Genomic DNA, 22,631 nt, shown 5'->3' on the forward strand with positions numbered 1-22,631 from the left:
TTCAGAAAAGAGAATCCTGTGTGTTCCATAAACATACTTTTGTTTATGTTGTTTAGAGAGAACAGTTCTAGAATTATAATTTGTGAGACAAAAATTAAAAGATGGTTACATGTCAAATTTCATTCTTGTAAATTAGAAGTAAAAGGTGCTTTGGCTCTTTAGCAGAATGAGTAAAAAAAAATGAAATGGTGAGGGGATTGTCTTACCAAAACTGCAAGAGATTTATAAATAAATTTCAAACATACAAGCAGATTAAATTGCAAAACAAAGTGTGTATAAGCAAGAAATATATATATGTATGTATATATGTATATGTATATATATGTATATGTAGATATACGTGTATATATATATATATGTATATATACATATATACCATAAAATTTGCTATTTTAATAAGTTTTAAGTGTAAATTCCATGACGTTAATTACCTTCGCAATGTTATGCCACCACCAACACTATTTTTAGAAATTTGTATTAACTTAACCAAATTCCCGGACCCAATAAACAATAAAAACTATGGAACACTTTATAAATTCACGTGTCAGTCTTGCACAGGGTCCAGCTAAACTTCTCTGTGTCATTCCAGGTTTTGTACACCGCTATGTGCTGCCAAAACAAGCACATGTGGCTTTTCTCAGTCATTGCCATGTAGAGCTTCAGGAAATCCATCAATGGAATGATGGTATTCTACTAATAATCAATAATAACAACGATGAGGGTAGTTGTTGAGTCCCTGTCCCTCGTCCTCTGCTTCTCACTGCATTCTGAATTGCTGAAAATCTTTACCCATCTTTATATTTCTAGGACTGAGCGGCACCAGCCAGCCATCTGAAAGTGATACAAGGCACAGATTTAGCAGAATTATGCCTTCTCAGTCAATGGGGTTTGATGCTTTGGTTGATGTCATTGTTGTGGATGTATGTTTATGTCTTTTTTTATTTATTCACCATGATTAAAGAGGAAATAGAACATGTTGACTTTAGAAGATTATTTTATTTATTTTTTTACTTCAACTATTATGTGAAATTACGGGTAAAGTAGGAATTTGAGAATATCTATGAAGCAGCTTCAAAAATACAATAGTTCTTTTTGCAACTCAATATTAAAAACCAGGTATAGTGATAATAACAAATATAAGCACAAGCATATATTTGTTGAATGAAATAGTCTTTGTAATGAAAAAACAAAGGCTATTCAGTTCAGTCTATATATTTCTAATAAACATGCGTTAGCCAGCCACTCATATGATTGATACTTTGGATCTCATAGGCAACATATCCATATCGAATAAGAAAAGTAACTTTGAAATACATAGACTGGATTGTACAAAATGACTTAAAACATAAAGACTGAATTGCTAGAAAACAATTCATAGGTAAACTAAACTATGTTTAACTTAAGTATGCTTTTATAGCTTCCTAGCAAAATGAACCACGGTGATCTTAATTACTTAAAAATTGCTCTGAGGAATTCCCTTAGCTACTCTGATTGTGTTAATTTTAACCCAGCAGTGACAAACGTACTGAACACAAATTAACATGCATTGGTTAGGTGCATTTTGTTATTTGGACCACAGATCAACATAGTTTCATCACTAGACTGTGAAAGGACTTTCTTTTATTTATTGATATTTTCCCTTTTATACACACAAACCATTCCATTCTCTTTCACTACTTTAAGCAACATGATTATTTTGTTTATATATGTTTTGAGATAATGCTTTTTTTCAATATTTTTGTCACATGTTGCTTTTGTTTTCAGTCAGCATTTGTTTCTTAAACTTGACATATGTTGATATGTGTATGTGGGATGTATATAATATAATGTACCTACTTTTCAAGTGATGGGTAACTAGCTGATTTTCACTCTTGAAAAATGTATACATACACATATGTGTACAAATACATATATATATATATATAACACATAACTACACATAAACACATACCAACCTACATACAAATATACACACATATGCATATATACCTTCCTAGAGTAAGCATCTATATATAAAATAGATACAGTTAGAAATCAAAAAAGGTGCTAAAAATAAAACTAAGGAAATTTGTTTAAAATTTGAACAAAAAGATAAAAATGAGAAATGTGAGAAATGTGATCCAAAGATCCAAAAACCTAGTTAATAGGAGGCTGTAGAAGAAAGAACAGAGTATTGAAAGAAAAGAAAAGTGTTAAAAAATTTACAGAAAACAATATTCAATGTTGAAGGGCATATATTTATGTTGAAAGGTTATATTGAATGACCAAAATGAAAAATAAGACAGAACCAGAAAATTCTAATGAAATTTTTAACGTTCATAATAAATAGATCCTAAAAGCTCATTGTTACAAAAACAACATCATGTATAAAATAAAAGCAGTAGATTTAAATAAGACTTTCTGTTGGGAAAGGCAGTATCTATCAGCATGCAGTCCTTTGTGGCCCCTACTGGGCTGCATGAGGCGGGGCCTGAGCTTGGCATATTTCCTTACCAAGATATAAAGAACCCATACAGCCTGTGCCCAACTTATCACCTTGTGTGGAAATATCTTTCCCTGTTTCAGTCTAAAGGGATGCTCTTTTGTCTTTGCTGGAAGCATGTGCATCCTATGGCACCTGGCCAACCCCACTGCTATATCTGCCCTCTGAGGGGAGGGTACGGTGTCTTTTAAGGTGTACTCCTACGTAGGCAAATTGCCCGGCATTGGTCTCCAAGAGAGACCGGCTGGCCATGGGAGACCAATGACCGTTAGTAAAGCTGATCTTGTACGGCCTGTTCTCTACGTGAATAAGCATTGTTCCATCCAGTGCATGACGGAGTTGGGTTCTTCTTGGTGACTCTGACACCAACATGCAGTGGGCAGAAATGTTTAAAGTTCTCCCTGGATGGGTAACCAGTGTACACTGATCTGTTTTATACTTTCCAATAGCAACAATGGATGGTGGTAGAAAATGAAACACTGATTTCAAAGTTCATTTTCTTTTTATGATTTTAGGAAAAATATAAATATTAGTGGCCTAGAAGTAAAATGATTAGTGACCTAAAAATGTAACATGTGGAAAAAGTTAAAAATGTTAGAAAATGTTGGTATTAGAGAAGAAATTTAAAAGAGTGTACGGGGACATATTCACCTTAAAATTCTGAGGGTTATGAGATATGTTGACTATTTCTAAAGAAATATATGCTTGAGTGTAGTATCTAAATATAACATTACAACTCTTAACTCAAGTACAACTAAAAGCAGTTATAATTTATTTATCAAACATTGGGTTGATAGAATACTGTAAATCATCTAAATCCTCAGTATTCTTTAGAATGTTCGCTAGGTATTATCTAAAGTTGTTAAGATTCTGCATGCAATTCAGATTCACTTCCAATGTGTTCAGGGTGGTTTTTCCACACCACCAGGCAATTCTTTGACACTAGGTGAGTCCTCTACAATTCAACTCAATTCTGACTCTATGTACTGGAGGTAGCTTTGGACCCAGGTTAAGGGCTCCGTCCTCGGAGACTGCCCCTCCCCCCATGTCAGATGCCGATTTCATGTCCAGATTGCCACCTGGCTTCTGACTAACTGGCTATAGAGCAGAGGTTCTAACACCTCCTTGGAGTCCATTAATTGGCTAGAGCTACTGACGGAACTCAGAGAAACATTTTACTTACTAGATTATACGTTTACTATAAAAGTGTATAACTCAGGAACAGCCAGATGGAAGAGATCCATAGGCCAAGGTGTGGGAAAAGGATGAGTTTCTGCGGCCTCTCCAAGTTCAGTGATCTCTTTTCTCAAATCTCCATGCACGCACCAAACTGAAAGCTCTCCAAACCCTGTCCTTTTGGTTTTTATGGAGGCTTCCTTACAGAGGCATGATTGATTAACTCTTTAGCCATTGGTGATTGACTCATCTTCTAGTCTCTATAGCCTCTCAGGAATTTAGATGGTGGAACTGAAACTTCCAACCCTCTAATGATTCGGTTGAGTCCCTGACAATCAGCCCCATCCTTTGGTGTTGTCCAAAATCACCTAATTAACAAAACAAAATACACCTTTATTGCTCTCATAAGTTAGGAAAATCCAAAGGTTTTAGGAGTTCTGTGCCAGGAACAGGGATGAAGAATGTGTGTATATATATATATATATATATATATATATATATATATATATTCAGTCATGCAGAATAAGAGAAGACATGTCATAGATTATTATTACTGACATTTGTGACCCATCATGATATATATATATATATATGTATGTATACATATATATGTATCTCATGATACATATATATATATATATATATATATATCATGATGTGTATATATATCATGATGCCACAGCTGTTAAATGAAGAAGTAGGTGTAACTATTTTATATAGTTATTGAGATAAGCACTAGAAGAAATCAAACTGAAAAGAGTTGAAAGAAGTAGATTTTGAAGTCAGTCAGACTAGGTACCAAAAAAAAAAAAAAAAAAGAAAAATGTCTGACTCTGGCTTTTAATTGTAATTTCATGTCATTTTTATTTCTTTTTATAAACATATTGTACTTGGAGAAAAATAAGTAATAAAAATCTAAAGCAGAAAAAAAAAGTATCTTATTGACCTGAAGTCCAAACAAATTATGTAAAGCAGCTTCAATCTCACAGGAAAGATATTAGATCAATGCATTTACCTGCAGTCAACAATACTACCAATTTTCCATGAACCTCACAATTTAAATTCATCATATGTAATTTCTTAAAATTCACATGTTTAAATTTTGTTTATCTAAGTGATATAATAATATTCAGTGGAATCATAACTAATGCAGTGCTACTTGAATTACACAAACATTTTAAAGTATAAAAATTCACTCCGAATAGTTTTTTAGCTTATAAGATACTTAAACATTTTTGTTTGTTTTCTTGATGAATTTCTTAAGTGTATATCTGGTGATAAACTCAAATATTATTAAAATGGAATTTTTGTTTTGAAAAAGTGTTGATTTTTTTTATTCTAACACTTTCTTATTATTTAATATCATTTCAAAGTTGCTGTTATGAAATAATATACTTTTCTTAGCAATGAATTTAAAATCATTTTTATAGGTCTAGTTAATCATGTGTTATTTCACATCATGAAAGTTCATTGATTTTTTTTTACATTGTACTTAATATATCCTCCTGGATGAGATTCATTTATGCCTAGAGGTGGAATATACATAATAAAACAATAAAACAAATAACATTCAGCTTCTTCTTTGATAAATATGGTCCAAACTATTACATCTCGAATTGTAACATTCCACAATGCTTAGTATTCCTTTATCACTTTACTTTGTCTTTTTGTTCTGCTCTCTTTCTAACTTTCCTTAGGGTTGATGCTTTTCAAACTCCCACATTCACTCTGTTTCAAAATTCTGTGACTACATTATTTTTCTTACTAGGGTCTTTGTTTTTGAGACTTATCACCTGCCCAGTCTCATCCCCCAGAAAAAAACTTTTCCTTAAAACCAACCTTAAATCTATCAAACCATTATCAATGACCAAATATAACCTCCCAACCCCAACTTGGGGACTTTCTTACATAGTTCAGATAGTCTCCCTAGCATCCTGGGCAACATTGAATTTATTTTAAATTAAATACATTTTTAATTGTCCTACATTTTCAAGTAATTCCTATTCCAATGATCTAGAGTTCTAATTTGCTCCACTCCACTAGCCATGTTGCCACTGAGACACCACTGGGATCTTAACATAGTCCACGTGTGAAGTTTTAAATGTGGAATTTTACACTATGACTAAATACTACAGCTGGGGCATCCTCCTACTCCATGATATACAAGAAATTGAATGGGCTTTGAAGTTTAAATATGAGTCTCACCCTTAACTAAGTAGGTGAATCTTAAAATAGCATTTAAGCTCTAGGCCTCATTTTTCTTTCATAAAATTGTTAAAAAATTGTTATTTTTTCCAGAGTTTGTTTCAAACATATGTTTAAATATATATTTTAACTGTGGTATATCCATTCACATTACTGCAGAAAACAGTTGATTATATATGTTTCCATACTTTGGGGAAAAACCAACAAGATGGAGATACAACTTTTGGCTCTTACACGCCAGATATAACTGTTTATTAACCCATATTTATGGCCTTAATTACTACGTCAGAGAAAGAAGGGAGTTCCACTATTTAATGGCTATCTCATTGTTGTTTTTCTTTTCTTTTTACTTACAGGACACTAATTTCTAAATGGTCATCACTTTCTCTTGCGTTTTATTCCTTTACCAGGTTGTGAGATAAGAATGATAGGTTTAATAACCAATTAAAACCAAGGAGAGTCTGACTGAAAGAGATTCAGTCATGCAGACTAAGAGAAGACATGTGATAGACAATTATTACTAACATTTGTGACCCTTCATAGATAATCACGTTTTGATGTTTTCTTATATCTGATTTTTAGAAAGGCGAATGAATTTACAACACAAAAATATAGCCAGCCATTATTCATGGGGGCTGATTTTAGAATTATTGGAATTATTATTTAAAGAAAGAAGTTAATACATTCAATAATGGAAGGATTTGCCATTTTAAAAAAAATGAGAGTAAATTTATGTGCCGTTTTGCCATAATTGTCAGGAGAGAAGTAGAATATGGAAAATAGTTTAATGGCTTTGTATTTTGGAAGAAATTAAAGCAGCTTCATTATAAGATGTCACCAAGCCAACTTGAATCATAAATTTGTAAAATCGAATGGGGAATTTGGTAACAAATTTTTATCTTGTGCATCTTTAGAATTTTTAATAACATAATTAATGCCAATATCAGTCCATAGATTAACATTTATTTTGCTAAATATTAGCAATTTTTACTCCATTTAAAACCTGAATTCATTCTAAAAGTCTGTTGGCCTTTGCAATATAGCTTTAAACAAAGCAACAGATGATTTCTGGTTCTTTAGCTGGAAATTTGTTTCTAAATTTGTCCTCCACTTCTACAACACACAATTTTCCAATATGTTCTTTAGCTTCTATAGCTGAATATAGCAAGACAACAGATTTTCATTTTATATTATCACATTTAGTTACTTCTGTTTCAAGTCTTGATGGAAACTCTAACATACACATCAATAATTGTTCCTATTTAAAAGTAAGCAGACATCAAAGGTTTTTTTCTTTTCTTTCGATTAAAAGGTTTTAGTGCTTTTTTTGGGTAGTGTTTGTGCGCCACCAATGGTGCACACTTTTTATTGGCAAGAAACTGAAAACTATACCTGGGATAGGTAGAAGGAGAGCTTGCTGAAAGAGCGTCATGAGAAAATTTACTCCGTTTTGCAGATACCAAAAATAATTTAGAATCCTTGCCTTGCACTAATAATCCAGACAAACCAAGGCCAAATCAGAAACCATCAAACTGATATATTGGGGAAACATAAGGATGGGTGCTACAACTACAAGTAAAAGTAAACTATAGATTTTTTGGCTTTATAAACATTTATAAGCCTTAATTAGAATTACTTTTAATGAATTACTTACAATTGTCATGTTTCATGTAATTTAAAAAGAATTGAAAATGTATGTTGAATATCACATGAGGTTCTTTATAAACATTATTATCCTAATTTATTTGAAGTTAGGCATGATTGCTATAGTAACATACATAAATTCAACTAGCAATTAGATAATGATTGTTTTGTATCATTAGTAAATTACGATTTCCTTTATTGCTATTCTGAGGAAAATAATAAGTAAAGGTCAATCAACCATTGGTGGACTACACTGTACCTATGCCACAGAAACCTGAGTCTACCTGCTGCTGTCCAGAATAAGTAAGTAGGTCAATGGGTGAGGGAAATAGTAAGCAGGCAAGCACGCAATGTAGTAAAGATGCCTTTCTTCCAAGAACACAAATCTGCACCTACGACTCTCCCAGCAACCATGTTACAAAGCTGGTTTCCAGTACTCAACTATAGTCAAGAAAAAATTAGAGTCTTCTTAATATAGCACTTTTTGTATAACTTAATTCAATTAACTGATTGATTAAACATTTTCACTTTAATCTAACATTTTGTTCTTTTCTTTTCTTTTTTTAATGTAGATAGAAACACCATTGGACAACTTCTATTATTTCAAAGTCAATAGAGATGCTTATTATATTGAGTTTTAATTTTACTCTAGATTAATAAATATGCCCTCATTAATCATATGATAATGTTTGCATTCTACTCTATTATCATATGTGTGTCTTAGTCTAAGCATCAAAATTATTACGCTGTAAACACTAAGATTGGAGAAAGGAGTTACCTTTACTGCTTAAAAATTCTAGAGGTTTTAATAGTCTCTTTTCAATGCATTGCTGTAGGGAAATTTGATAAGTTACTTCTTTATGTAATGTACACGACGTTTGCTTAATCTATCGTCACTTCATTTTAATAAAGACTGGTTAAATTCTCAGGCTTCAGTGTCAATGTTAGGCTATGAATCCCTGAGTGTTAGCTTGGCTCAGTGTCCATGGAGACAAATCCCAGATTCACAATAGCAACAGGATTTGTATGGCACTATTCCTACCATCTATCACTTTGGATTTAATCATATTCAGTAACATAATAAAAAGCAAAAAATCTGAAGTATCAGACCAGTCAAATCCATGCTTAAAAGAATAGAATTCAATTTATCCTAAAAGTATAACAGTAACTCATTTCTAAATGATATAAAGAAAGCAGCAGGTATCAGATAAGTTTATTACTATTTGTGTGGACTGTCAGGAAAAAAACGAGAGAGAGAATAACCCAGGTGAGCATAGTGAGAGACTTATTATCACATACAAATAATGAAGTTCACAACAGCAATGTATTCAGGCTCATATGCCAAAAACAAACAAACAAAGAAACAACAACAAAATACTAGAAGGAATCAAGATATTTGTCTTCCAACTCAACCAGTCGAATTTTGAGAGACTCTTTCTTAATCATTCTTTATTCGTCCATGCATATGAATGCACACACAATCACTTCCCGATCATGTGAGATTAATTATGTTAGAGCAAAATTGTAATATTTTAATTCCCTTGATCACAGTCTCTGGAGGATCTCCTTTGTTTCATAGGTAGAAAACTTAGTGTGCCACTAGAGGCTTTAAAAGTTTAGACCCTTTTAATTTTGTCTTTAAAAATTATTGACAGATGGTAGATCAATCAATTTCTTGAAAGTCTGTGTAAAGACAAGCCTAGAATTCAAATATAGTTCACATTGATTGAGTAGAAACCCTGTGATGGGCTAAGTATATTAACATACAGTGTTTCCCTGAAAACAAGACCTAGCTGGACAATCAGCTCTAATGCATCTTTTGGAGCAAAAGTTAATAGAAGACCCAGTCTTATTTTACTATAAGACTGGGTATAATATAACATAACGTAACATAACATAATATAACACAACATAACATAATGTAATACTGGGTCTTACATTAATTTTTGCTCCAAAAGATGCATTAGAGTTGATTGTCCGGCCAGGTCTTATTTTCAGGGAAAGACGGTACGATATCTCACTAACACTCATAACAATCCTGCAAAATGAGAATGGCAGTTAAGTCATTGTAATCCTAGAAGAAAGAAAGGGAAACAAGTCCTTCAATTTTCTAGATTGATTTTTATTTTGCCATTTTAAGTCCTTTGTCTTTTGTTTCTACCTCAATTCAATTTTAAATTAGTTATTACTCATAAGGAATTTAACCAAATTTATTCTTAGGAAATGGGAAGAAAATGTAATTTAAATCAAGATAGTGTTCTACTTCTTAAAGGCAGGCATTTTATGTGAAGTAGTTTCTATTTTGTAGATATTAAGAATATTAATACTTGTTATTTTCTGATGGATAAGTCTGTGGATTGCTCTATATGTTCTATAATCTTCTTGACTCCATTTCATCACCTTCTGCAATTAGCAGGAAAACATGTCATCTATATTTAAGGCAAAATTAATATACTTTCCCCATCTTTCCAGGTACAATGAAATTTAGCCTTAATGAGTAACTATTTGAAATATTGCTTTATGTGTAAATATGAACACTCATAATGATCTTAAGTAAATACTTAAAGAAAAAATATGAGAAAATATACAGATGGCAAATAAGCATAGGAAATGATGTCCCATATCATATGTCATTAGGGAAATGCAAAATAAGACAACAATAATATTCTATTACACAACAATTAGAAGGGTCAAAATCCAGAACACAGACAGCACCAAATGCTGACAAAGAAATCAGGTAAGAGGAAGTCTCATACATTGCGGGTGAGAATGGAAAATAGTACAGACATTTTGGAAGACAGTTTGGTGATTTCTCACTAAAGTAGACATACTCTTACCATATAATCCAGAAATAATGCTCTTTGGTATTTACTCAAAGTAACTGAAAGCATAGGTTCTCACAAAGACCTTCACACGGATGTCTATAGTAGCTTTACTCATAATTACCAAAACTTGGAAGCAAGCAACATGTCCTTCAGTAATGGATAAATAAAGTCTGGTGCATCCAGACAATGGAATATTATTCAGCACTCAAAATAAATGAACTATCAAGGCATTAAAATACATGGAGGACGCTTAAATGCTTATTACTAAGTAAAAGAAGACAATCTGAGAAGGCTACATACTGTTATGCTTCCAACTATGTCACATTCAGGAAAAGGCAAAACTATGGAGAAAATAGATCAGTGGTTGCAGGAGGCAAGATGGGGGGGGGGGTAAATAGGCAGAGAACAGAGGGTTTTGGTGCAGTGAGTATATATTATGTGATGTTATAATAATGATTTGTCCAAACCCATAGAATGTATGGTAAACCCATAGTAATACCAAGAAGGAACCCAAATATAAACTAAGGACTTTAGATGATTATGATGTGTCAATGTAGGTTCATCCTTGGTAAAAAATAAAAAATAATAATAATAATCTGGTGAAGGATATTATTAATGGGGGAGCTATGCATGTGTAGGGGCAGTGGGTATATGAAGAATCTCTGTACCTCCCCTTAATTTCATTATAAACCTAAAACTGCTCTAAAAAATAAAGTTTTCAATTAAAGAAAAAACAAAACAAAAATGCTTTTTCTCTTTTAATAAAACTAAAATTTATTCCTGACTTTACCAGCTAATTAAATTAACAACTAAAATGCTACCCTTCTCTGGAATATCTAATCACTATACAGCCAAAAAGGCAACGTGGTTGAGTATACAATTACCACACACCTCATTTAGGGTGCATTCTGAAGTGAACCTACTAGAGCTCAAGTTGTTATTAAAAATTAATAAGGTAAAAAAAAAAAACCACACGAAACAATAACGTGGAGACAGCATTGTATATTTTCATGTTTTTAGTCCTCAGATGAATCATATTGAAGTTGTCAGTTACTTATCACTCAGTAGTTAAACCGACATTTATAGAAAAGGGAGCCTGTAGAAAACAGAGGAGTGAGAGATTTTATTTTCCAAAGCCAAGAATGAGACACAGTTTGCCTTTAAAAAACGTTTGTCACCTGTCCTAGACACATAAATAGAAAGCTGCTTTCAATATTTAGCATACTCAAACACTGTCATTTAAATCATTTTGATAAAAAAATGAATCTCTAAATTTCGTAAAACATTTATAAATGACACCTAAATAAACATGCATATCCTCCATTATTGTTTTCTGCACTGGAATTCACTTCAATATCCCATCACTAACTTAAAATGTTTCCCAAACTGACACATTGCATTGTTTTATTTTTAATTTATTTTTCCAATCCCAATTCCCTTGGACATTCCCTGACATTTGGTGTTTGTGGTTTTAGGTACTCTATTGTATAATTTATTGTATAATTTATAGCATCCAGATTTTGTTTAATAAATATTTTAAAACTAAGCTATTATTAAAATGTGGGTCACTTTGAGTGACATTGCCTATTCATTTAAAATACTATGGCATCTTCTTTTAGGGATTGTATTTCTTTCGGAATCAACAGTTTCTATTTTTCTGGTGCTTTTTTTTTTCAATGTTACCAATTACAGACTTTTTCAGATTATAACATTAATGTAGCAAAATCAATAGTCCACCTTGATTACTACTTGCTGTCAAATCTGTGGCTTGGGTACTCCAGGTATTTCTCAAATTTTACATCACCTATAAAGTTCTAATATGGTACTGAAATGTCATGCCTGTAGACAAAGTGACCTTAAGGAGTTTTGAAGTCCATTTTCTACAGATTGTTAGCTGAAGTCAATTGACACAGATCTCTCATTTTTTTTTCGGTTGGAAATGCGCGATTTTGAGTGATTGTTCTATTTGCTGTTATGCACCTGCTTTGTGGAACTCATCACTGCTTATTGGCATCCTTTCCTTGGGTAAATTCTAAACTTAAAGCACATCTCTTGTCACTGACTAGGTTAATGATTTTGCTTCAGTGCTTTTTTGCTTTTTTGCTTTTTAAGTATATGAACCATTTTAAAACCCTTAATGCTAAAGGTTGATATAAATGTTTAGGTCATTTGTGATATAAAACTGAGAACAGATGCTAACATAAGCATTGCAAAAAAAAAAAAAAAAGTCTCTGGTATTCAAACTTAATGAAGTATAATATTTCACAGTGAATTTTATCTTATTTTAACGATGTTGGGCCACAATTAATAAGCAAAGATAAATCTCAGGCTGAATAATTCAATCAATGAAATTTTAGACTACATGTATATAAGTATATGCAACCAGGAGATTTTAGAAGAATATAGCACTAAAGAATCCATTGTTTCGCTGCTATAAGCATCTCTTATTAATCTGTATCTAGTTCACTCAGATATGAAACAGGACCAGGATCAGTGACATGCGACATGCAGCCTTAGGATGGTCACATACTTTGTTAAGGTGGCATCTGAACCTGTGTGTGTGTGTGTGTGTGTGTGTGTGTGTGTGTGTGTGTTTCTCTGTGTGTGTGTGTGTGTGTATCTGAAGCAATTACAATAAATATAAAAGAAACCTAGATAGAAAGAGTAAGAGCTTGCATAAAGTTTTGTACTAAACATTAGCAGTATTTTATATTAGTGTTATGTCATTTGCGTAAGTATTATGGACAAAAGGGATAAAGTGTAGCACAGTTTCAATAAAGACTGCGGAGAATGTGCTCACCATCATATGCTGGGAGTACACACAAAAAGCTATCAAACCTCACCATCTTTGTCTTCAGTATGACACTAAACTGGGTTTCCAGACCAACAATAAATAGAATATTATGTCTGGGAGTATAAGATCGGGAATTAGTAAACAGTGAGGAAAAACAGCATTTAGTGAGAAGAAATGTCTGTCTTATGAGAAATTGAGAGCTATACATGATTTTTATTTATTAAAGAGAAGTAATAAAATTGTTGCTTCATACATTTTACTGAAAAACACTAAACATGTGGATTAGAGTAAAATATATGTAGAATCACAAAACAGGGCCTAGAATTTCTAATGATGGTAAAGGGACATTTTTCTAAATGTTCCTGTAATGTGGATGTTGTACTATCCCAGTGTGAAAGAAATCTTGTGCTTAATTTACACATACATCTCTGAGAACAAGGTTTCAATATTAGTAATATGCTATTCTAGTCATTTTTTCAAATATTAATAGAAATATTTGAAGAACGATAATGCTCCAACTCCAGAATTTCTGTTATGGAAAAGAAACCTTTCATAGTAATTATTTGGTGTCTAGGCCACTAAGAAAAAAACACACAACAATTTATATATACATGATTTTACTTCCGAATTTGATTTTATAAATTAGTTTTTGCAGCCCTAAGATGTTAACATCTCACATTTATAATCAAGTTTGAAAATATGTCATCTATACTATTATAAAATATATCAGGTGCTGATTCTTATTGTTTATTTAAAGTAGCATTGATCTATGAGACTATATATAATATCTAATTTAATTGAGAATGGATGTTTTAAAATAAAACATATATGTTCACCTCAGGGATGTGAAGAGGTCATTTTAAGATAGTCCTGTACCAAACAAATTGACTACCTGACCTATGATTTTGATAAGCCTAGATAAAAATACTAGATATGTCCTGTTGATTATTTGAAAGGAAGATTTGAGTTTTAGCCATGAACATTTATTAATTATGTGACAAAAGATAGTGACTTAATTTTTCTTAGTGCACAATATACTTTTACAAAATAAATACATTGATTATTGGAGATGTAGAAACATTCATTAATATGAAGCATACTAATATTAGCTCACTTATAAATGTATTGTCATCGGTACCATAATCATCTTTTCTGACAACAATTTTTAGATATTTCTTTCTGATGTATGCATGCATGTGCGTATTGGATGTCCATGTGTTGAAACAGGAAAATATTATTTACATATATAGCTATATAAATGTGTATATCGTATAATGTGTGTATATATAGAATTGTGTATTTCCATACACCAATGTGGCATATATAGTGTGTGTAAATATATATTTTTACATGTATGTTTACTTACTTTGATTGAGAATGCAGCACACAGATTTATCATGTTACACAAATGGTAGATTTGGAGAAGATATGTGCAATACTTACAACCTAAAAATGTAACTAGACTCTAAAATACAGACAATTCATACAAATCATTTGGAGGAGAACTGATAGACATTTGAAAAGATGTTCCAAATTGCTCATAATCAAACATGTATTCAAACATCAATTGAAGAAAACTTCATGTTTTCTTCATATCTCAGATTAAAACTAAGTCAAAAGAGCATTAAGAATTAATTAGTACATTCAATAATTAAAACTTTTACTCACTGCTGATGGGTCAATTTGTAGGATTATTTCTAGACAAATTTAGAAATAACTGGTAAAGAGGTTCATATCCTTTGGCACAGTAATTTAGCTTTTATTTATATACTTAGGAGAAACCCATATATATTCACAAGCAAACACAAAAATATATTTTTACTTGTAAATGTTGAAAATGACCCAAATGTTTACCATATGGAGAACTGATTTATAAATATCTATGTCTTTAAATATAGGAATGGTATACAGAAGTGAAAATGAATTAACAAACCACATATACTTTGATAAATATTACAAAAATAATATTTAGGAAATAATGCAATGTGAAAATGCGTTATACAGTATGATACCATGACATTTAAAAATGTTGCCAATTAATAAAATGTATCATTTATAATATAAACATACATAATGAAACTATAAAATCATACATAGGTTTTATGAACTCTAAATTCAGGGTGATACTTCTGGATAGGAGGAAAGGAGGGTATGATATTATTAAATGATACACACACAAAAGACTGGTTTTTAAGGTGGGTTTTGATTATGGAAATATTCATTATGTTACTTTTGTTCTGATATATAAAAAGTATGTCATTTGAAGAAAAAGGAAAAATTGGGGGAACTTCCATATTAGAGGTACAAAACTGATGAACAAAATAGAAACAGAAAAAGTAAGAGCAATGAAAAACAAAAATAAGAATAAAAGTATATTCCATATATACTTATATTCTACTTTTATTCTTTTTTTATGTATCAGATGTCTGTGTGTTAAAACAGGAAAATATTATTTACCTATATAGCTATATAAATGTGTATATCGTATAATGTATGTATATATAGAATTGTATATTTACATACACCAATGTGGCATATATAGTGTGTATAAATATATACGTTTACATGTATGTTTATTTACTTAGTTGAGAATACATCACACAGATTTATCATGTATATATATATAAATATATATTACATATATATCTATATATATCTATATATATATAGATATATATAGATATATATGGAGAGAGAGAGAGACAGAGAGAGGAGAGAGAGGGAATGGAGAGGGAGACTTCCCTGACATTGAGAAATTCTGGCAAGAGTTCTAAAGAGGTTCACATCTACAAATAAGTTTTAGATTCATATAAATACTATTGTCCTGAAAGACTTTAAACATAATTTAAAAAATCAATAAAATAAGTACCAGGAGTATACAAACTAAAATGTATATGGTGATATCAATAGTAATAAATAGAGTTTTTAGGAGTGGGGTTTTGAGATAAAGTTATTTTGAGATTCTGGAATTTGAAAAATATATTAATAATTCCCCGCCTTAATGTCTATAAGAAAAATGGATAAATGAATAAACATGCACACTTATATACATGCACACATAATCAGGAATTTATTGTATAGATCATTTTTAGGCATTTCAATATCTTACTTGGTTTGATTTGTAAGTATTTTTTCAAGAGTCTCATTAATTATGTACATATGTCAAAAGTGGAATCAGAGCTAGAGCATTAAGGCATGGGCAGGTAGATTGAAGGGGACTTGAAGGTTAAATGTAATGCACTATTACTTAGTGGAAAGATGGAAAAGGTAGATTGAAAGGACTTCATAATGGATACTGTAATCTAGGCAAAGAGGGGTGGATTCTACCACGAAGAACTAAGAGAATGTCCATTGGGGCCCTGGAAGACATACACCTTGGGTCAAATCATATTTTCAAGAAATTGCCTCATACTAATTATTTGTCCTCAATATCTAAGTTAGATGCATGTGTAATTATTATTTTGTCTTACCAAATGTTTTGAGGCAATGAAAAAATAAAACTGTATGGAAAAATATGACAGAAATTTGTTTAAAAACAATAGTCATCACTGTAAAAACATGTTTGAGTTCACATCTAATTGGAAGGAGAATCAAGATAGAGAAAACTTCAGAGGTTGATACGGGCATGAGGCTAAATGAATACATGGTAGTTTACATGAGTGCTAATGTGGGATTTAGGTTAAGGAACAGATTGGAGAGGAAAGGTCAAATGACTCATGGATGTATTGACAGAAAGTATTTGACATGCCTATACTTAAGGTAAAGTGAAAATTCTATTTAATATGACCTATTAATTGAATGAGATCTGTGTTTGAATTGGCAAAGAAGTTTTGGGATATCTCTCACTAGAGCTTTGTTTCACTTGCTTACAAATCATGATTCATGCAAAAATAAAATAAAATAAAATGAGCAAAGAAACAGTAAAGGGCAACAGTAAATGCTCCAATGCGTAATATATGGGCATGTAGCCAACTCTCAAACTGAAAGTATTATAAAGAGAATCTCAGTATGGAATAATAAGTAGGTAGCATTTACTAAGATTTTAGAGAAAAATATTATTCAAGAAAAATATAAATTTCTGTAACAACTTCCATTATATCTCAGTAAGAGACAAAAATAGTACTTGCTATTTCTGGCAGCAAATTAAGTGGATACCTATTTCACTTAATCAAATTTTTCATCCCCAAACATGATTTTATGGTAAGGAATATGGGTTCTTAAAGATCCTTGCAGTGTTTCATTGAACATTCCTGTTTAATACAAATATCTGCAAAGGAAATGTGTTAATGAGCTTCCTTAAATTGCTATAAATAAATGAATCAAAGAGGTTTATTCGTCTGTTGTACTTACTTTGTGAAGAAATATTTTAGCGCTAAAGCCAATTATATTTTCAGTAGCTTATCACAGAAATTATATGAAGCAGCAGGCCAGTCTGTAATGACTTTGCTAAGGGAGTGCTTAGAATATTTCCAACAGAGTTACATTACCTGGATTACTATCACTATGTTAAATTGTGGACTAGAGCAACACATATATTTTTTTGTTTTTAATTTGGGTACTTAGTTGTTCATTAACTCTATTATATTAATACTTTAAAATTCATTCTACTCATTGAAGACATACCAATTCTAAGAATGTATTTTGTTCAGAAGATGATGAGTGATAAAACAGGGATATTTAATAATTTCTCCTTAAAAAGGCAAACAAGATTAAGGATCAGCCTTTTCTAAACAGATGTTGCTTGCTCCAATATATTTCTCAGCCGTGGTTATGTTTACTGTTAAAATAAAGTTATGACTTTTATTTATGTATAGCTGTAGGTAGCAGAAGACAAAACTGATATGTAATTCCTTCGTAAATCAAACTGTTAGAAAACAAACATGTCCCATGCAAGCACGTGCCCAGCTGATGAAAGAGCACTACCATGTCCAGCGTGATGGGAGGCAGTGTTGCTGGGGCATGCATAGCTAGCTCTTCATTTGTATTGCTGGGAACATGAGCAAATAGGAAATCGTGCTGAAAATGAGAAAATGGAGCCATTCTAGAAAAGCATTGCATACCTATATATAGACTATTGTTTCTTGAAGTAAAGAAATAGAGGATACAGAAAACCACTGGCTAACATGACATTTTCCACACAACAGAGCATATATATGATACGAATTACTTCTATTTGTTTTCCGCGCATTGTTGTCAAATTTCTCATCGTCTTACCATTATGCACACATTGCTAGAAAAAAATCTATTAGTTTGCTGCATCAATAATGAAAAAAAAAAGTTACTGTCACTTTTCCCTTTATAACAGTATATGTAAGCCTGTCATGTAATGGAGACATCATTTATAGAAATATGTTTCAGTAGAACAGCATCTGTGATGCTGTGGATAAATTTACTCATGTCCATGTGTGAAAGCAAAATATATATGGAGTCATATTTTAAATTTTTAAAACTGAAGAGTTTAACTCTGCTACCGAACACAAACTTTTGTTATTCACGTGTTATTTTCCTTCCTTCCTTCCTTCCTTCCTTCCTTCCTTCCTTCCTTCCTTCCTTCCTTCCTTCCTTCCTGTCTGCCTTCCTGCCTTCCTTTCTTTTCATTCTTTTTTTTTTTTTTTCAGTGTGGTAAGAACCCTAAACCTGGGCACTGCTGTCTTAAAATTTTAAGTGCACAATAGAGTATCATCCACTCCAGGCACTATATTGCACAGCAGATCTCTACAATGTATTCATCTTAAATAACTGAAACTTTATACCCGTAGAGTAACTCCCCACTTCCCCTCCCCCTCAGCCCCTGGAACACCATTCTACTCTCTGTTTTTGTGGGTTTGAGTGTTTTAGATACGTCATGTAAGTGAAATCATGCAGTATTTCTTATTGTTTGACTGACGTATTTCACTAAGCATAATGCCCTCCAGGTTCATCCATGTTGTTGTATTAGTAGTATTTCCTTCTTTCTTAAAGGTTGAATAATATTGTATTAAATGTTACTATAGCACATTTTCTTGATCCATTCATCTGTCATAGACATTTCGGTTGTTTCCATATTTTGGCTCTGGCCAACAGGTATGTGAAAAAGTGTTCAGTATCCATAATCATCAGAGAAATGCAAATTAAAATCACAGTGAGAGATCATCTCTCACATGTTAGTATGACTATTATCAAAAAGCATGTGATAAATGTTGGAGGGAAAGTGGAGAAATTGGAACCCTCAGGCACTGTTGATGGGGATGTAAAATGGTGCAGCCACTATGGAAAAGAGTATGGAAGCTCCTCAAAAAATTAAAACTAGAACTACCACATGATCCTGCGATCACATGTATGTCTATATTTATATATCCAAAAAAATTGGAATCAGGATCTCAAAGATATATAGGCTCCTATTCTCATTGTGATGTTTTATGTTTTTCATAAAATAAGGGAATGAGATATTTACCACAGTAGTAGTACTCCATATTGGTGAATATATTGACTCAAAATCCATATTTATTTGCGTATAATTCAATAATGGACTTAAAATAATTGAATGGGTTATAGCGCCTGTAATGGCTTAATTTATTTCTACAGTTTTAGAGATATGTGTGTGTGTGTGTGTGTGTGTGCGTGTGTGGAGTTATTAAATTAAGTACAGATGGTTAAGGATTTGCCTTAGGCATTTCATTATTGGATTTATTACATATAAAGACATTAGTAAATTTATATTTTCTTATTGAGGAATTTTATAATATATGATATATATTTATGAAACTATGAAATATTAAGTATGTATGTATAATAAAATTTCTACCTAAGAAAATATAAATTTAATCTGGTAAGTAAATATACAGTATTGTTAAGTAAATATACTGAATCAAATAACACATTGATATTTTGTTCAATATAGAATAACTTACTCAAGTCTTATTTTGGGAAATTTAGTGATTTTTCCAAATGATTAGTCAAAAAAGATTATTTGCTTAGTTACTGTTTTTGAGAGTATAGACTTAGACCAAGAAAAACAAGATTTTAATGTGAAATACTAAAAATGCACATCGTTTCATGCTAAAATTTTTCTTTCTGTAAATGAGATCATTTATAAATTTCCTTTTAGTGTAGGCAAATTAAAGATTGTAGATTAAATATTAAGATTGCAGATTGAAATTATAGATTAAGTATCTTCAGGTATATTAAGATAGATATATTTCTTATTGGGTTACGTATCAAGTAGATATTTCCCAAACTGATAGATATATTTTAATTTGTTATATAAACACACAAAACCTATATTACTTAGAAAAAAAAATAGACCTAAGCATTCCTGATGCTTGCACAATAGCAGAAGGAAGCTGGGGCCCCTGTGTGCTGGTATTTATACTTTTGCAGGGAGCAAAGATAAACAATTTTCATAAAGAAATGTCAATGCAATCCCTTGTTAGTATTGATTTTAAAAGACTGTGACAGTATCAAAATTTTATCTCTCTTAGAAGTATAGAAAAAGAAAAAGGAGAGAGTGTCATGTTGAAAGAGAGTTGGCATCAGAGATGGGAGACAAAATCAGCTATGAACAATTCCAGTGACATACTCCAAGAGCTGAAGTGATATTTAATCCCTGTGACTCAAAGCAAATGTCCAAAATAAGTGACAGACACAGATGTTGACCACTCCTACTCAAGTTTTCAGGCCACACGTCCTTGTTAAGGGAAGGCAACCCAATATCTTTGAGACCCATACCCAAAGTGAGATGCATCCACAAAATATTTAGTTACCTCTGATTCGGCTACAGTCATACAATTTGTTTCATTGTGTTGTTTATAAATGGGGCTAAGAATTGATTTTTGTCTGCTTTCTAAGTACTTTTTAACTAACTGTGATGATACATATGTCAGTATCAATAATATTTATAAAGTGATGTGCATACCAGCACGTTTGCTTATATCGAAATATATGTCTGAATGTTGGAAGAAAAACAGTATAACTCATGATGATTTCTAGCAATGTACATTGACTGTGACAACACCAAGCTACCTGAGGTCTCTGCCCCAGAAAACCAACAAACATTCAGAAATCCTCCCTCCTTCTGTGCTCTGACAAAAGACTCACTTCAAAGAACAACCTTTTCAGAGGACTTAGATAAACTCATATTTACTTTTGACAAGGCTGGACACAGACCAACCAGATTGTTTGCCTTTGCATGTGTGTGCGTGTGTGTGTGTGAGGGTGTGAGACAACATCTTTCAGAATGTTGCCTTACTGAAGTTATTTTGAATTGGTAGCTACACATATTTTCAAGGTGAAATTCTTAGAATCACATTAAATCTGTCAATCTAATTTCACACAACATTTGACAAGATTTTTTAAATTATATTTACTTAAAGATATCCAATTACTCGGATATTAGTGATTATGTGATACGTTTAAAATTTGTGAAACATACAAAAGGAAAACATATTTTGTTTTATGATAAATCTGTAAGGTCTCTTGGGTTATCTAGTGAGAACAATCACTAAATAATTCTATGTGAATGGGAACATTTCTTAAAAAAAAGTTAAAATCAAACAATACAAAATAAAATAAATAATGAATATATATTCATAATCTCCCTTTACACACACACACACACACACACACAATGCATGCACATATATACTGCATATGCACATATACCATGTATATATGTAATATATACAACATATTTATGTGTACATAAATTTAATATTTATATCCCAACTGTTATGGTCTGAATTGTTCCCCTCCAAAATTCACATATTGAAGCCTTATCCCTTATTTGGAGATAGGACCTTTAAAGAGATAATTAAGGTTAAATGAAATCTTAAGTGTAGGCCCTAATCCAATATGACTGATGTCCTTATAAAAAGTGGAAGAGACCTCTGGGATGTGTGCACAGAGGAAAGGCCTTGTGAGAACAGGGAGCGAAGGCAGCCATAGGCAAGCCAAGGAGAGCGGCCTCAAGAGAAATCCTATCTGCCAAACCTTGACCATGGACTTCCAGTCTCCAGATCCATTGGAAAATAACGTTTCTGTTGTTTAAGCCACCCAATTTGTAGTATTTTGTTATGAAAGTCCTAGCAAACTAATACAAAGACTGTAGCCATAATTTTATAAACCACCGTTCATAGCCACCATGTATTATTGGCTATCGAATATATAAAACCTCTCTTGAATATTAAGTTGACACAAACTGTTAGCCAACATCATTAGTGAAAGAATTCCTTTCTGTTTACAAAAAGCTCTCTGGGGTTATATCCGTATTTCTGCAAGAATTGGAATGGGAGGAGAAGAATCACATGACTGTATTCTGGAGCACACTGCCTACCTTCAAACACCAGTGTTGTTACTTTTAACTGGATCACCTTCAACAAGTGCTTAATCTTGCTGTGCCACAGTTTCTACATACGTAAAATGGTGGTAATAATAGTACTTAACTAATAAGTTTATTTTAAACACTTATAAATCATTCATATAAGGAGCTTAGAACTCAGTGTTCCTGGCCCTTAAAATTTTCGTACTC

The 22,631-nt window shown here is 31.9% G+C and overlaps 1 pseudogene; it reads right to left on the bottom strand.

The window, feature by feature from the left end:
• Positions 1-513: 513 nt before the first annotated feature.
• LOC141571402 (U6 spliceosomal RNA) lies at positions 514-610 on the bottom strand (annotated as a pseudogene).
• Between the last annotated feature and the right edge of the window lie 22,021 nt (positions 611-22,631).

The sequence above is a fragment of the Rhinolophus sinicus genome, linkage group LG04, assembly GCF_036562045.2.
Source record: "Rhinolophus sinicus isolate RSC01 linkage group LG04, ASM3656204v1, whole genome shotgun sequence".
In the NCBI taxonomy this organism is placed as follows: Eukaryota; Metazoa; Chordata; class Mammalia; order Chiroptera; family Rhinolophidae; genus Rhinolophus; species Rhinolophus sinicus.